Source organism: Papio anubis, chromosome 8, assembly GCF_008728515.1.
Source record: "Papio anubis isolate 15944 chromosome 8, Panubis1.0, whole genome shotgun sequence".
Lineage (NCBI taxonomy): Eukaryota > Metazoa > Chordata > Mammalia > Primates > Cercopithecidae > Papio > Papio anubis.
Window position 1 is genome coordinate 134,024,632 of NC_044983.1, and position 18,148 is coordinate 134,042,779.

Consider the following 18,148-nt stretch of genomic DNA (forward strand, 5'->3'; position numbering starts at 1 on the left):
AAATGAGCCGAACATGGTGGTGCACACCGGTAACCCCAGCTACTCAGGAGGCTGAGGCAGGAGAATCGCTTGAACCTGGGAGGCGGAGGTTGCAGTGAGCTGAGATCGTGCCACTGCACAACAGCCTGGGTGACAGAATGAGACTCCACCTCAAAAATAAATAAATAAATAATAAAAAGTTGGAAGAAAAATGAACTCTTTCAGTCCCTCTAACAATTTCGGAAAGAGCATTAACTTTGAATTTTAATGTGCTGAGTCCATGCCGACTGCACTCCCGCCTACCACTGTGGCTTAGAGAAGTCTCTTAATCTGTGTGTCTTAGTGTGGGCACCTGTGGCATGGGAGACCTTAAAATGCACACATTTGTCACAGGGCTGCTTTGAGGATTAGGCAAGATTATGCCTACAACAGCACTGAGAGGCTGTAAGGAGATTCAGTATTCTCATAAATTTAGCACCCAAAGCACCTCACTTACCTCCCTGAAGACCCAGCCCTGCCCGTGAAGCAATTTGGTTATCACACATTATTATTATAATCACACATTATTAGGCAGCTCCACCACCCCATTAGTTCCATATACAATGGCCTGTTCTCATATTTGAGGATATAAGTGTCTCAGTGCACGGGAACAAATGAGATCTTTCCTGATTTGGAAGGAGGTATTTTTAATGTTTATCCTCAGAGGCACCACCAGGTCTGACAAGCACCATGGAAGGGGTTATTTTGGAAACAGCACCAAGCTGTCTGTCTAGCACTACATACAGGAACGGGTGCAGGCACAGCACAATATTTAGACAGCTCTACCCAGGACAGCGGCAGCTGTGGGGTGACGATCAATTGCTTTAAGTTTGGCAGCCTGCCAGAGAGACAGGCTGGGAATTGTGTGTCATTTTAATGAGTTTAAAATTTAAGACGGGTTGACTCAGAAGGTTCTATCTATCTCTGATGATGAGCAAATCTCTGGAGGCTGGCGGCTGGAACTCAGAGTAGGCTGCTCCATTGAGTCACATCATCTCTGCAAATTTCCCAAGGGGAGGACCACGAACACAGAAATGATGGAGATTCTACTCAAAGATAGTAGAACTTGCTCAAATTGCTTTAAGGAATCTTTCTCAAAACAACCTGCAAATTCCCTCTGGGGCCATCACTAAGCCTCACACATTCACCAGGCTCAAGGGGCAGTTTATAGTTGAGTTGGTTAAGTCAGAACAAATGGCTTCCAAAATGGCCCTGCAGCCAGGCTTCCCAGGGATGGTGGGGCCCTCGGGGTTTACTTGCTTGGCAAGGAGGTAGGGTTAGCATCCATGGCTCCTCTTAGCCTATAATTGGAAGCCATTCTGCATGTCCTTTTGGCCAAGATATCCCCATATCTTGGAGAATGATCTGTTTATTTCTGTATTCACTCATTTATTCAAACTCAATTCTTTACTGAGCTCCAGATATGTTCCAAGCATTGAGCTAGCTCTAGGGTCACAGAAGTGGATGATAGAGACGTCCTAGTCCCTGCCTTTAGGGCATTGCAGGCCTGACTAATACAACAGACTCCAAACATGTGAGTGAAAGAAAGGATCAGTGCTACCGGGAGTCATTGTGTCTCCATGCTTAACAAGGCTCCTCCTCCTGAATCTTAGAGACTGCTCAGCCTTCAACAACCCCAGGGGCTTGTTTCCATTTGTCCCAGCCTGGGTAGGGAGCCCTTCCTCGGGTCCCAGTGTCTGAGAGCTGAAGGCACCATACTGAAGTCACTAATGGGCATGCCTGTCTCCCCAGGGACTGGGAGTCTTCAGACCGGTTGGACCTCAGCTCACCTCTGTATGGCCACTGTCTTTCTAGCTCCAAAACCATAACAGGCCTTCAGTTATTGAGCAGAAATGACTTCTGACAACTGAACTGAGAAGTAAACACTGACTGGCGGAATGTGGAGCCTCCCAGGCATGGGGTTCGTTATGATTTTGATGAGCCACTGAGAGTATTTCATGGGCCCTTGGGCTCCTGCCCTGGAGGTGTAGCAGGCATCATTTCTTATCAGCCCCCATATCCATTTCCCACTTTTTAATTGCTAAATAAATGCCACCTTAGTTCAGAAAGACAGAGTTGTCAGCCCATGGAGCAGAAACACAGTAGCTGCTTGGTCTAAGTCAATTATGATTATTCTTTTTTTTTTTTTTTTTTTTTTTTGAGATGGAGTCTCGCTGTGTTGCCCAGGCTGGAGTGCAGTGGCCGGATCTCAGCTCACTGCAAGCTCCGCCTCCTGGGTTTTTATGCCATTCTCCTGCCTCAGCCTCCCGAGTAGCTCGGACTACAGGCGCTCGCCACCTCGCCCAGCTAGTTTTTTTTTGTATTTTTAGTAGAGACGGGGTTTCACCGTGTTAGCCAGGGTGGTCTCGATCTCCTGACCTCGTGATCCGCCCGTCTCGGCCTCCCAAAGTGCTGGGATTACAGACTTGAGCCACCGCGCCCGGCCAATTATGATTATTCTATTCCCCACCTTTCCAGACTCACTTGCAGCTAGGGCTGGATGTGTGATTCAGGGCTGGCCAAGGAAACAAATAACAAAAGTTTGCTGTGGATGAAGGAAAGGATTGCTTAAAAAGCTTTTGGTTTTCTTTATGTAAGGGAATAGATAAGTGGATGGGGTGGTGAGTTTACTTTCCCTTCTTCTCCCTTTGCATGTGAAACATAATGTTTGGGGGACTGTCTAGGAGAATGGAGGAAATATCAAACCAGCAATTCCAATCCTAGGTGGGAAGCATAAGATTTAAAAAACAAAACTAAACTAAACTAACAAACAAAAAACTTCTATTTGTTTAAGCCACCATACATGGGTTTTCTTTACTTGCAGTTGAGTGCATTCCAAATTTGCAAGCATTTCCTTCCTGTGGCCCTCACTGATATGCCAGGGTAACCAGCTTGAAGGTCAGATTCTCTTTCTGGATGTCTAAGGACAGTTAATGAGGGTGATGAGAAATGGTGCATTATTTCCTTGGTAAAGGAAATACAGACTGAGTTATCTTCTCTATCCCAATAAATATGAAATTCTCAGGTAATCCTTCAGGAGCAGCATAAGAAGTAGTTCTAAATAAAGGACAAGGGTAAGTTCTTATGAGTTAAAAATGTGGATTTAATTTGTTCTTAGCTGGTTCACTGGTTGATTTCCCTTTTTGAAAACATGAGAACACAAAAACGAAAAAGTCTAATGACAAAGACACTGCTTCCTTAAAGTCCATTTATTGTCTACCCATTGACAATCATTTTCCTTCACTTTCTAGGTAAGTGGAATATTCCAGACTTCTGAAGATAAAAAAGGTATCTCTTCACACAGCGTGGGTTCCTTCTTACCAGAAGCCTATTGATTGATCAGAGCTGCTGCTCTAAGGGAAAACACCAGGAATTTACTGTAGTCTTTCTGGAAAAACACATCCATTTTCGCCCTCAGTTTACCAAATGGCAAAAGGGAGGCATCTGCTTGTCCCTGAGGGGAGGAAAAGGGCTTGCACAACATGGTGTCTGACATCCTCGTGCTCTATATTGGTGCACCCATGGTTCTGTCTGCAGAACACACAGCCTTGTCATCCCCTGGCTCTTGGCCAAGAGTTTTTCCAGTTGGGAAAGGTGGGTACATGCAATTATTGAGTACCCAGCGTGGGTCAATCATCTGGCTTTGGATTTAACTCACAACAACCATCCTAGAAGGTAGATTTTGTTCCCATTACACAGATATAAAAACTGAGTCCAAGATGAGAAACTCGTCAGATAGGAGAAATGTCTCTGTATTTGAATAAATGCCTACCTGAATCTAGCATCTAGGAAGAGACATGGTGGCCCCATGTTAGGAGATCAGCAGGAGCGGTAGAAACAAGGGAAGGATGCCAGGGCAGCCTGCCGGATACCAGGCAGGAAGCAATCATGGCTCATCCATCACCTCGCAGCAGCCGCTGCTGAGTGCAGCTAACCACAGACAAGATGTATGACATCCAAGTGGGAAGGGGAAGAGGCGGAGGAGGGAAGAGCTGAAGTGGACGCCCAGCAGACACAAGGTCCAGTTCCTCCGCTGCTCCAAGACCAGCCAAGGAATTTTCCACACATCTCCATTTCAGATAGGCAACAGACACATGCCAGGCACAAGGGCCCAGGGATCATGTTAACAAGGATTACACTGTCATGGCTCCCAGGGACTGAGTGCCCAATGGCTAGGTGCTGCACTGGGAATGCCATGTGGATTGTTTCTGAGCCTCTTGACTGCTCTGCGGGAGGGATGTAGTTATCTCTATAAGCAGCAGACACATGTAGGTGGCTTGCTGTGCACCAGACGCTGTTCCAAGCATGTTGAATACATTAACACATTTAATTGAATCCTTACCATGGCTTTACGAGGTAGGTGCTATTATTTACAGAAAGAAAGAAAGGGGGACTAACTTCTTTCTGTAGAAAGAAAGGCATAAAGAAGTTAGTCAACTGCCCAAGCCCACATAACTTGCAGGTGGCAATGTCAGCATGATGGCTCTGGTATCCAGTTCTTGGCCACTGCATGATGTAGCCTCTCCAAGGACCAGGTCAACTGCCTCAGGTCACCCAGCCAATAGGGATTCAGGTCTGTCTGTCTCCAAAGCCTGCACCAGCAGATGGCCAGCTTGCTACTTTCTACAGCAGCCCATTTTGCCTTTTAACAGTCTTGACTTGTAGAAGAATCTTCCTCACTCTGTACCTATAGGATTCATTGGCTTATGCAATGAGAAGCCAAGGCTCAGAGAGGTGAAGTAATTTACCCAACATCACACAGCTGACAAGAGGCACAGAATTGAACCCAGGGAGTCAGATGTAAGCATCTGAGCTCTTAACCACTATCCACAATCTCCGCATTGGAAACCACATTGGTTATGATAACCAGCCAACCACTGAATGGCTATACTGTGTCAGCGTTACACACAGGCTCTCACTTAATCCTCCTCGTGGTTTGCAGGGCAGATGCTATTATCCATATTTTATAGGTGAGCAAGTAACTTTCCTAGTAATTGAAAGGGGGAGGGAAATTGTTATTAACCACATCTCAGGGCCATGGTGTGCAGTTTGTGAGAAGATGAAGACAACCCAGGGTCCAGACATTGGTTCTTATGCGCAGTTCCACCTCCACCACCTGTTCTGAAACTTTCTGCAGATTACTGGCTTGCATTTCTCCTCTAGGCCAGAGTGTACCAGCACCAGCTGCCTCCCCAGAAGGCCCAGATCCTCTGGGTGGTCAATCCACATCTCCCAGATCCTTTAGGCAGGAGAGAGGGCATGGACAGGGTGCTGCATGTTTTGTGAAAATGTTTATGCAAGTGTTTCATGGGAAGTCTGTAAAATATGCGGTAGACAAAGTATCGCCAGAAAGGGAAATCCCCCTGGACCTGCTGACAGCTGCAAACACTGACTCAGGGGATCAGGGCCACCTCCCTCCTTCCCTTCCTTTTCTCTATCTCAGGAAGATGCAGCACGAAGAATGAGGGTGGGGCTCTGGCACAGCTGGGCGCTAACTGATGGGAGTTGGGGATGCAGTTATCTTTGTTTGGAGACTGGTGAGGCACAAGAAAGAGTAACAAGGTGAGGGCCTACCAGGGCCATCTCTCCTTTCCCAGCCAAGTGTGAGCTGTGCACCAGTGTACGGAGAAGCCAAAAAAGGACAAGACCATGTGAAAGAATCTTGCTTGAGCCCCAAGGTTGATGGGAGGAAGCTCTGGGGTAAGACAGGCCTCACCTCTTTCATGTCAGCTGCCCCCTGTGTGTCTGTTTCCAAACTCAAAAACAGGGGTGAAAGTCCCTCCCCTTTCCATCCACGGTTGTCCTAAAGGTTAAATAGGATGGACAGTGGATGGGAAGTTCTCAGCATGAAACCTGGCATCTAATAAGTGCTCATTCATTTATTCCTTCATTTACTCAACACGTATTTTCCAAGTGCCTGGCACATATGTCTCAGTGCAAGGAACAAGTGCAAACACATGTACACACAGGCGAGCGGCTACTGCCCTCTTGGTGCTCCCGTGCTAGTGGAGGAAGCAGAGAGCAACGCAGAACAGCACAGAAGCCGACACAGAGAGAAAAGCCAGCCATGGCGTGCAGCCTTTGCCATGGAGGAAATATGCCTGCGACATAATGGGGCTTTGGGAGCAGGGACGCTGGATAAGCTGGTCTGGGAAGAGCTCTAAGGTGAGTGACATCTGAGCTGAGAGCTAAGAAGGAGACCAGTCCAGTCATGGGAAGAGCAGGACAAAGCCTGAGCCTGGAGGGGTTTTGTTTATCATGGGGGTGAGGAGGGGCCAAGCCCCACAGCTACAGTGGCAGGAGGAGAGGGACAGGAGAGGAATGGGAAAATGCCATGCATGCCATGGAGAGCCTCGTGGCCCAAGCCCGAGTCTGGAATTCAGAGAAATGGAGAGCTCACTCTGCCCACGAGTGCAAGGTGGACGCGATTAAGGCTAGGTAGCGGCAGGCGCTGCTCATGGTCATTACTACATATAAGTGCTACCTGTCCAACAAGGACTTTGGGTGCCAGCCATCATCCATGACTTCAAATGGCCCAAGGGTTCCTCGGACCTCCTTTCCCTCCCAGGAATGGCCCAAGAACCAAGCACCAGTAGGTGTCACCAGAGACTGTGTGGAGCTTTCTCTAGGAGACGATGGGGAGGAGATGGAGGAGCAAGAGGAGCTCAGGGGCAGCAGAGCCTTTGCAGCCTTTTTGTGTGAGAGCCAGCAGACCTTCTAAGACCAAACCTTCCTTCATTTCTTGTTTAATGAACACCCAGTATGCACCTGGCACTGAACTGATCTTGGGCATAAAATAATGGCAAAGTGGCAAGCTCTCTGTCCTCAAGGATCAGCCATCCAGTGGAAAAGATGGAAATTGATCAAACAAGGCACCGGGGTCTCCAAAATGTCTGTAATGATAGCAGGTGGGGGCGGTAGTGGGGAAGCGCGAAGGCAGGGATGGAAGAGAGGGTGGCATAGCAGGTGGTTGGAAGTGTTGGATGTCTCTACTCGGGGAAGAAGGGATTGGAGGCAAATACAAGGAGGCAGGAATTGGGGGAGTGACGCATGGGAGGTCTGGGAAAGGACCTGGAGGTGAGGAAGAGTGGGGACACATGGCTGGGATGGTCAGCAAAGGGAAGAGCAATGGTGAGATGAGGTAGAAGGGGCCAGAGGCTGGGGTTGGGGCTGATGGACCCTGGTAAGATGTGTCACCCTGCAGCAGGAGAAGGGCCTGGCTGTGACAGGGAAGGGGTGAAGGCAGAGACCAGCCAGGAGGCCACCACAGTGGTCAGGGGGAAGGGATGATGGTGGCTTATTCCTTGTGGTGGGGGTAGAGGAGAGGAGAGATAGACAGTCCCTGGATCTATCCTGAAAGACTGGGCAGGCTCTGAAGGGAGATGAGATGTGGAGAGTCTGAGAAAGTGAATGCTCTGCCCTGTGCAGCTGGAATGCTGGAGCCACAGAACCTGAGTCCAGTGGTGGACATTTTCCTTGTAAGATATCCTATGGGTGCTCAGCAAGCATCTGGATCTATAAGCTTGGCTTTCAGATTTCAAGGCATGAGGCTTGGTTGGGGCTTTCCATTTGGAAGTTGCTGGAGCAGAGATAGTGTTTAAAGCATCTGGAGTGAGTGAGATCATTCAGCGATACATGAGACAGAGGAGAGAGGTCTGCAAATTAGGTCCTCGCAGCCTCCAATATTGAAATGCGGGGGATGAGGAGTAGCTGGCAAAGGAGACTGAGAAGGGGTGGCCAGTGAGGTGGGAGGAGAACCAGGGAGAGGGAGGTCCGCAGGGTGTGTGGAGGGAGTGTTTCATACAGCAGGGAGCAGTCCAAGGCACCAGTTCTTAAATGTCAAGTGAGAAGGGAAACAGGCTGTGCCCAGTGGCTCAGGCCTATAATCCCAGCACTTCGGGAGGCCGAGGCGGGTGGATCACTTGAGGCCAGGAGTTTGAGATCAGCCTGGCCAATATGGTGAAACCCCATCTCTACTAAAATATATATATATATATATATGTGTGTGTGTGTGTGTGTGTGTGTGTGTGTACACACACACAAAAATTAGCAGGGCGTGGTGATGCGTGCCTGTAGTCCCAACTACTAGGGAGCCTGAGGCAGAGAATCACTTGAACCCAGAAGGGAGAGGCTACTGTGAGCAGAGATCACACCACTGCACTCCAGCCTGGGTGACAGAGCAAGACCTGGTCTCAAAAAAGAAGGGGCAGCATTTATGGTGAGGTTTGGCATCCTACAGGTCATTGGTGCCCTGAATGATGGGACAAGGGCCCCATTGGAGCAGGTTCAGGGAGAATGGCTGGGCAGCAACTGGAGACAGCAGGTAGAGCAACTATGTCAAACCCATACTCTTCTTCCCCTGACTCCTCATTTCAGAGACGGTCTGAACCTCTAATACTGTCCTCTAATAATGACTCCTGAGGGAGCTGTCTTGGGAAGTTTCAGGAAAACACACATTACTCCCAATGCTTCCACAACAGGTCTCTCTCTTTTTAAAAATGTATTAGAAGAGAGTCCCTCTTTAATGATTTAAAAATTATTTTCACCAAGAAAATTAGCAAGATGCTAATTACTCTACTTCAAAGTTGGGGTACCCTGAGAGAACACGTGGACTGATGGTTACCTGGTTCAGCTCGAAACCAACAAGTTCATTATTCCAAGGAGCTCAACAGCGTTGAAAAATACCTCCAAACATTTGGGATTAAGGCAGTGGTAGTGTAAGAAGGAAAAGAAAAAGGAAAGACGTGTCAGTTACCGAATCCCTAGATTCAGCAAGCACATTCACGCACCATGACCTCCAACAGCCCTTCTGATTTTCTCAGAGGGGAAGACGAACACTTACAAGAGTAAGAGACTGCTCCAAAGTAACAGAACTCATTAATACCCAGAATTCCAACCCAAGTCTGTCTGACACCCAATCTCCCATCTTCGCACAACAGTGTGACCTGCGGAGATGGCCAAGGGAAAGGGTGAACCACAAGACCAGTGTGGGGTAGAATGATCCATCTGTTGAGCAAGGGTGTGGAGACCCTTAAGAACTCCTTAAATGAGCAGGATGTGGTAGCTTGATAGAGATGGTGCCTGTGACTGTCACATGGCAGGTGAGGGGCAGGGATGATGGTGCAAGGGTGTCTGGCCATAGGACAGTGTGTGCAGGGGACAGAGGGAAGGCATCATTGTGACTGTGGGATGCTCGTGTTCTGTTGGGAGGTTATGATCATTAGACTGATGACCTCACTAAACAGCAGAGGAGTGAAGGCGTGAACACATCCTGGGTGTCCACTATCTGCTGGGACATGACCACTACCTGGATCCGAGGGAGGCCACAGGGAACAGAAAGGACAAGAGAACAAGAGTTTCTGCCCTCCTGAAGCCCAAAATTTCAGTGGATTCCATTTCATTCTCTCAACAGCTTTCCTGAAGGGTTTTGACATTCCCAGTGACACAAACACACTGAGGCTCAAAGAGGACGAGTGACCTGCTCCTGGTTACTCTCCTGGGAGGTAGCAGAGGCAGGGCTCAAGGCCAGGTCTAACTAAGGTGATGGAGCCCTTCCCATGGCACTCTGCTTTGGCCTGCTCAGCACACTGTTTGGGTCTCTGCTCACTGCCGTGACTGATGATCACCAACAAGAAATGTCACCTTTGGAGCCCCCAGAGGGACAGCAATCCCTTTGGCTCTCATACTTACCTATTTCTATTCCAGTTACATTAAGAGGCCTTCTGCCCCAGCCTTGGCCTCCCAGACCCCATCAGATTCTAATGTCTTTCTCTTCTCCTAGAGATGGCTTGATAGAGGTGGTGGTGATTGTGATGGTGGTGATGGTGACGATGATGGTGATAGCAGTGGTGATGATGGAGGAGGTGGTGGTGATGGCAACAGTGGTAGCAATGGTGATGATGGTGATGAAGGAGGTGACGGTGATAGTGGAAGGGGAGGATGGGTCTACTCAGGTAGCCAGCAGTCAAGAGGCTGGCTCTCCTATCCACTTGCTGTGTGACCTTGCATGGCCTCCAGCATCCTTCTGGGTCTCAGCTTCCTCAATTATAAAATAATAAACTACCTCTCAGAATTTTGATAAGGATAGGATAAAAGAAAAGAAAAAATGTCCAATACGGTGCCTGGCACACAGAAGCTGATGCCCACATGGTGCTTATTATGTGACAACCATCTTTCAATTCACTTTGCATACATATCAATTAACTGAATCCTTCTAACAGCCCCATAAAGTGGCAATTCTCATGGCTATTGTTTGTTTGGAATAAATGAGGGAAATAAAGCACCAAGAGGTAAAGCCCCTTATCCAAAGTCACAGGATGGGTAGGCGACAGAGCCAGCATTTGATCTCAAGCAGCAGCAGTGTGGCTCCAGGGGCCCTGTATGCTCCTAGCTGCTGCCTGCTGGGCTGGGGCAGAGTGTTCTCAGCTCCTCATTTGAACATCTCCTCCCCATTCGAGTGCAGTGGGGCCTCTTGTGCATCGGAGCAGGAGCACCACAGCTTTCAAAGCCAGCTGGGAAACTCCCTGCCCAAAGCAATCCTTCCTTCTACTCACAACCCCTGTGCAGTGGCCCTTTTCGAATCTCCCCAGGAACAAGGAGCTTCCTACCTTCTGAGCAGGAAATGCCCTTGAGTTCTCTGAGCCAGGATTGTGCCCGGAAAGGATTTTATGAATCAGCCCAGCTTTACTCATTAGATTAGGGCTCCATGAACAACACTAATTCCTTCTCTGGAGGAGCCTCCACCCCACCCCCAGGCAGAGCTGCTTCAGCAACTTCACCTGTCCCCACCGACATAGCTTCTGATCTGTTCCCAAGCCACCCACTGTCAAGGGTGCGGGACAGTGGGTCCTTCAATCTGCTCCGGCCCTCCCTTCTGTGGAAGAAGAGGCCTTTGGAGCCATCACAGCTCAGGCTGACTTTGATTTTCTTAGAGGGAGACTTTAAACAAAGCAGGGGCAGGATGGAAGGAGCTCAGAGCTGGACAGGGGGACTGGGGTGGGGGACTTGCAGAAAAGGGGGCCATGCCTAGAGCTTCGGAGGGGGGCCTGCTCATTAGCAGCTCCAGAAGTTACTACAAATGGCAAAGGAATGAAGAGGGCATGGCAATTCTGCACCCGCCAGCTGTGCCTCTCATCCCGAGGCTTCCCTAGGGCAGTCAAGGTGTGGCCCCGTCACTGCACCTGTGTGTGAGCGCTCCCAGCAGACTCTGCGTGTCTCTGCATGTGTGTGCAGGGCTGCACTGTTCACTGTGTGAAACCATTAGGTGCATGTGCCCCGTGTGCATTTGTGTGTGAATGCTTTTGGGCGTTTCTACAGTGGGGGGTGCTGGCCTTGGAGGAACAGAGAGGGAGAGAAGCAGCGACAGCAAGAGAAAGAGAGGGAGAGAGACAGAGAGAGAGACAAAGAGAGAGACAGCAAGAGAGACAGAGAGAGAAGCAGAGAAAGCAAGAGAAAAAAAGAGAGACAGAGAGACAGCAAGAGAGACAGAGTAGAGACAGCAAGAGAGAGGGACAGAGAGAGAGAGAGACAGAGGCAGTGAGAGAGACACAGAGAGAGAGGAGTTTTTGTGTGGGCGGCCTGTGGGACACACTCCCAGGATGGCCCAGTGGGTCCCTTCTTGCCAGCGCCTTCTAGGGCATACTGCCAGGGACACATTCCTGACAAGGAAGAGGGCCCCAGCCTGGCAGACATGGAAAACCCCAGCCAACAGGCCCAGGGCTGGAGGCAGGGCCAGGCCTGCCCCGGGCTCCCAGTGACCTCTCTGGCTGCTCCCCTGCCCTGCTGGTGTGCCTGGGACAGCTGGGTGTTCACCTGTCCTGCATGTCCCCATCCCACTCTCCCTGACCCTGTGCCTGCCCCTCTTTCTTTGGTGAAAGGCCACCTTTGCCCCTCTGGTTCTCCCTGCTTGTCTCCTCCTGGCCTTGCTGTCTGCATCCCCCCTTCCTCCCCTCTCCTCCAGGCTGAATCCGCCTGCACTCCTGCCTCTGCCCACACTTGCCCCTACCTCTATCTGCTGACCCCATGCCCACCTCCAGCTTGCCGCCTACCCACTCTCATCCTGCGCACCTCCTGCCCCAGAGATATTGGGCCCAGGTCCACTGCCACTGCTCGCACTCAGAGCCCACCCTCACCACAGCTCTGCCCCCACGGGCCCTAGATCTGGGGAGAAGCTTCAGAAGATGGACATGAGGACGGGTCAGTGCCAAGCAGGACTTCAGTGTGGCCCCTGGCATGACCACAACCTTCCATGCCCTGGCCAGACACAGCTTCGCCTGGACGTTCAAGGCTGACCTGGCCCCTGAGGCAGATCCGTGCCCAGGCACCTATGGTCTCCCTATTTCACAGCAAGGCACCTGAGGCTTAGAGGGAATCAGCCAATCCTGGGGCCTGGAGCTGCTCCTGACTCTGCCCACCATGTCCAGGCCCCTCCTGCCCCTTGAATCTGCCACCCCATCCTGAAAATCTTGGGAGTGGGTGGAGAGGAACAACCACAAAAAGGGCAAAAGCTGAGCTGAGCTGCAAGGAGTCAACCGGGAACAGTGGTTCCCTCTGGAATCAATGTTCTGACAACACGGACTCAGCTTCAGGATCAGGAGAAAGTCTGAGTGACCCTGCGGTCCAGCTCCCTTGTTTTACAGATAAGGCATCAGATGTCAATAAAGAGGAGATGCCTCACGGTGCAGCTCCCACCAGACCGCGCCAGCACTGGGCCTCCTCTCCAGGCACTTGGCCCAGTACCTCCTTCCCATAAACCCAAACCCATAGAGGTTGCCTGCTGAGGGGTATAGCTTCATGAGCTGCTCCTCCAGTTATAATTGGCTTTTACAGGAAAACTGGCCCTGGAATGACAGCACATGGCTTTGCCCTCTGTCTTTGATCAAACCTTTGACCCAAGGTCATGGCCCTGGGTGGTGACGTCATCAGTACAGTGTGAACTAACATCTCTTTAGGCTTCGTCCTTGCTGCCTCTGTTCTGTTTGCTCCTTAACAGAGAGAAAGCCTTGTGCTTTATGTGTGTGGCACCTCCAGCCTTTTCAGACCCTCCAAGGCTCACTCTGCTCAATTTTAGAACCAAAGGAAACTCTCAATATCTGCTCTTCAGGGTTCTAATGGGAACTGGAAGAGAGAAGGTGCACAGAGCACCAAGTTCAATGTGGAGGACTTCCAAGTCACACAGAGCACAGTCCTCCTGGAATTTTTTTTCTTTTTTCTTTTTTCTTTTTTTTTGTTTAGAGGCTGGGTCTTGCTTTATCATCCAGGCTGGAGTGCAGTGGTGCAATCACAGCTCACTGCAGCCTCAAACTCCTGGGCTCAAGTGATCCCCCGTTCTCAGCTTCCTGAGTAGCTGGAACTACAGGCACGTGCCCACCACGTCCAGCTTTCCCCTGGAGATTCTGACCATGGAACCTGAGGGTGCCAAGCAAAACATTTCCCCAAACCTAGTCAGTCCATTACCCTCCAAACCCTAAGCTTCTACAGGCTCAGAGAGGAGGAGTTGAAGATCCCCAGGGTCTTTATCACGCAGCGCTCGACCCCAGGTGAGAGGAAAAACCAAACAAAACAAAGCAAAACACCTCCCTGCTTCCCCACATGGATTGTGAATAGAAGGAGCTGCATAAAATCAAAGGAGTGGCACATTGCAAGAGTATCACGTCAATCCAGAGGATGGCTGAAGAGATATTTCACGCGGCCCCTGGAGAGGAGATAGGCCTTCCCTAGCAGAGGTCAGAGGAGAGAAGGTCAGAAACATGGTATGATGGGCCCCAGGAGGCTAAGCCTGCTCTCAGCATTGACCCTAAGTCACTCCATGTCTGTGGATAAACCATCTCCCTTCTCAGTCCCCAGAAAACAAGGGACTAGCCGAATGAGCCCAGAATGCCTCCTCACCCACGTATCCTGCCTCTTTTAGTCTGTGGTTCTCAGGGAAGACATGCGAACAAGATAAGGTGTGATATATTTGTGCTACCTCCAGCCACGTTCTCTCCATTAGCACACAGCCTGGGCATGTGGTCTGTGTCCAAACTCACACAGTCATGACCCCAAAACCAGTACCAGTGGCAAAGGCAGGCCACAGGAACAGGAGCATGGAGCCCCCAGGAAAGAGCAAGAGGTTGGGCTCAGCCCTCCACCTTGTCAGGTCCCCTGAACACCATGTAGAGGCAGATGGCAACACCAGGACCCCTTCACTGGGCCTCAGGTCAGAGGGCAGAACTGGACGTGGCTGCCCATGGCCCTCCCTGGAAGGCTGGTGGAGGTGGGCTCCCGGAATGGGAACTGGTGCATCCCTGAGGCAGCTTTGGTGAGGCTGTGGGGAATGACAGCCAGATGTCCGTGAGGAACATCTGGCATCTGGTGCAGCCTTCCCAAGTACAAAACCAGCCATGAATCAGAGCTGTCCCTGCGCACAGGGCTGAGGCCTGGAGAAGGCAAGTGAGGGGGTATAGCATACAATCTAGAGGTGGCGCCACCCCCCCAACACACACACTTACTCTCCTCCTTCCAGGGCACCCAATGGGGCGCTATACCTCCCATTGTAGACTGAGGTCACCTCTGAGGATCTGCAAGCAAAGGGGTGTGGCCTCCCACCTTTGCATCCCTGCATGGCTGAGCTGCTACTGTATCCTGGGCTCTGCTACCCCTGCCATGCCCATCCCCACACCCTGAGAGTGAGGCAACGGTGGCTGTAGGCTTTCACCTTCAGCTCCTCCAAGCAGCTCCCTTTCCATTTCCCCCTGGACGACTGAGAACAAGCTGCTCATTCTTTCCATCTTCCGTTTCCTCATCAGACCATTACTATGTGCTGTGCTCTCTGATCAGTTATCTGCTCACATTTCCCAACTAACCAGTCAACCCCTTCACCCACCCCACCCCGATCTTAAACCCTCTTTCCCTTCCCCTCTCTTCTCTACCCCACCTCTCTAGGTTTCTGCCAGCCTCCTGCTAGCTCACCCTCCTCCATCAGACCTCCACACATCACAAGACCTCTGGGCTCACCCTGGCTCTCTTTTCACTTCTTTTATCTTGATCTAGTCGATTTCTCATTCAGTTCTGTGTAAGAGGTACCCACACGTGTATCCTCTCCGTGGCAGAGCCGGGACTGGGCTAAGCCAGGGAGGGTCCAGAGGCACAGCATAGAGACCTCACTCCAGGTGGCCACCCTGATGTTGCACCCAGACTAAGCGACCCAGCACCTCCTCAAATTGTGCTTCTCGCCCTCTCATCTTGCTCTGCTTCTCTGGATCTCAAGCTTTATTTGAATTTTCTATATGCATGACCTCAAAGCCACCAATGATACAATGAGTTCAAGACAACAACTCGCCAGGTGTGGGGACTCACGCTTGTAATCCCAGCACTTTGGGAGGCCAAAGCAAGCAAATTGCTTGATCCCAGAAGTTCAAGACCAGCCTGGGCAATATAGTGAAACCCTATCTCTACCAAAAATGCAAACATTAGCATGGCATGGTGGTGCGTGCCTGTAGTCCCAGCTATTCCGGGGGCTGAGGTAGGAGGATTACCTGAGCCCAGGAGGTCAAGGCTGCAGTGAGCTATGATGGCACCACTGCACTCCAGCCTGGGCAATGGAGCAAGACCCTGTCTCCAAAAAACAAAAAGACCACTCACTTTCTCCCGCACCACTGTACCTCTCTCCCTCTATTGCCCCCAAACTTTAAGTGCCATGAGGGTGGCTCTGCACCCAGGAGTTTGCTTTCCATCCATATGTTCTTTCTCCAGATACTACTTCTGCGAACTTCCATCTCCACTGCCTCCCCTTTGGCTCTGCCCTGTCATCTCTCGTGCACCTCCCCAGATATGCTCAGCTCCTGCTGCCATCCCCCCACCCCACCCCCAGGTCCTCATCTGTTTAGCGGAGATCCCAACCCCTTCTGCTGGTTTGCAAACTCCTCACACTACCAGCATCCTCAGCCCTGACCCAGGAGGCTGCACTTCCACAGGGCATCCATCACTCCTGCTGGGGACAGGGGCCTCGGGGGTCTTGGGTCCTAAGCAGACCAACTGGACCAAGGAGGTTAGAGCTCCACTTGCCACTTCCAAGCTCACATGAAGCTCATGGGACATGGAATCTGGCTTTCCCCACAGCTGCACAGAGGGACTGGGTACACAGCCTGGAACTATAGAGGGCTTAACACTCCTCAGGCTGGAATTTAACCAGCCAGAAACACAAGATAGCTGGCAAATCAGTTATCCACACTATCCCCTATCCAGGTAGACTATTCCAAGAGCACTCACTGCAGGCTGGCCTCTGTGCAATGCTGATGTCCTGTAGGATTCAACGCACAGCGCTGCTTTCTGGGGCAGCTACTGCCATCTCTGTAACACTCTCTCTGTACGTGTTCCCAGGCCTCGCCTTCTTCCCCTCACTCTTGCTGCTTTGGGGTTGGACCTTACAATAAACAACAGAACAGAAACCCTGCCACAGGCACCTCTCACTTGGCCTAAGACTTTTCCCAGCTTCTCTCCTTGCCTCTGTGTCTCCTGGCCGCAACCTGCTTTCCACACAAAACAAAGTGAACTTAAAGCACAGTAAAGCAGTACTCCTCTCTTGCTCAGACTGCTCCACTGGGCGGAAGGGGATGTACAGTTTGTGAGAAATTCATCAAGCCGTACACTTAAGATGTGTTCAGCTATCTGGATGTTTTCTATCCTTCACTAAAAAGCTTAAAGTAGGCGGGGTGCGGTGGCTCACGCCTGGAATCCCAGCACTTTGGGAGGCCAAGATGGGCAGATCACTTGAGGTCAGGAGTTCAAGACCAGCCTGGCCAACATGTTGAAACCCTGTCTCTACTAAAAAAAAAAGAAAGAAAGAAAGAAAGAAAAGAAAGAAAATTAGTCGGGTGTGGTGGCACACGCCTGTAGTCCCAGCCACTCAGGAGGCTAAAGCAGGAGAATTGCTTGAACCCAGGAGGCGATGGTTGCAGTGAGCCAAGATAGTACCACTGCACTCCAGCCTGGAAGACAGAGCGAGACTCTGTCTCAAAATAAATACATAAATAGTTTGAAGTAAAACAAAGCAAAGTCTTCAATGGGTTGCCATTCAAATCACAATAGAACTCCAAATTCTTCCCGTGGCCACAACACCCTAGGGAAGTCGGCCTCTGTCCACGCCCCACTCCTGTCCTCCACCGCTTTTGTGTTTACTCCAGAAGCTGTGGGGCACTGGCTTCTGGAGGCTGGAGCTGAGGTCACTGCTGTCCCTTTATATAGAGTTTCCTCCACCCGGAGTGCCCTTTGCCTGGCTGTGTCCTCAGAGGGGTCCCTTAATTCCCTGACCCGAGCAGAACCCTTCTTCCTTTTTCTTACCCTCCCACTGTTGTTTATGTCCTACAGAGCACTTATTATAACTTCCAGCTATAACAGTCAGCTATAATTTTAAGTGCTGTCTTTCCTCTTGTTTTTTCCCTTATATTAACTATTATACTACCTTGACCCATGCAGATACTGTTTCTAGTAAGCCTTTAATCAATATTTCCTGAATCAATGAACAAAATGTTTGCAGCAAAAATACAAGGTGTTTTGTTTTTGTTTTTGTTTTCATGTTTTCAGGTGAGGAAACTGAGTCAGAGAACGCTTGTAATGTCCTCAAGGACGCACAGGCATCAATCAGAGAGGAGGAGACTTGTGCCCAGCGCCCCCTGGTGCACTTTTCCTGTGTTAATGCATTGAATCGTCGCAGTAATACATGGGCTTGTTCTACCCATTTCACAGATGCTGAAATTAAACACACAGAGGACCAGCCATAAGTAAAGAGGGGACAGAGGGCAAACACAAGAATTCAAGCCCAGGTCTGTCAGTCTAAACTTCCAAGTGTTTAACCAGGATATAAACTGCTGGGTCTCAGGAGTTAAGATGTTTAAAAGATAAAATAAAGTCCTCTGCTGGCCCAGATTTTTAATGTTTCTCAGTGAAGGCTTACTGGCTCCCAGTTTCTTTCCTTGTAGATGCCTAAAGCCACTTGTGGCTTCCAAGCAGCAAAACCTTGTAGACCACGGAGCCTTGGACATGCCTCAACCCAGTCCCTGCTGCCCATCTAGTGACAGCATAGCACGTTGCGCAGGCCGTTTGTTTTTTGACATTGAAATAATCTGTTGCTCGGTCAGAGTTCCCAATGAGA

General features: G+C 50.3%; 1 protein-coding gene across 1 annotated transcript in view; it reads right to left on the minus strand.

The window, feature by feature from the left end:
• COL22A1 (collagen type XXII alpha 1 chain) overlaps positions 1-18,148 on the minus strand; it is a 326,761-nt gene that overhangs the window by 260,462 nt on the left and 48,151 nt on the right. The window lies entirely within an intron of this gene.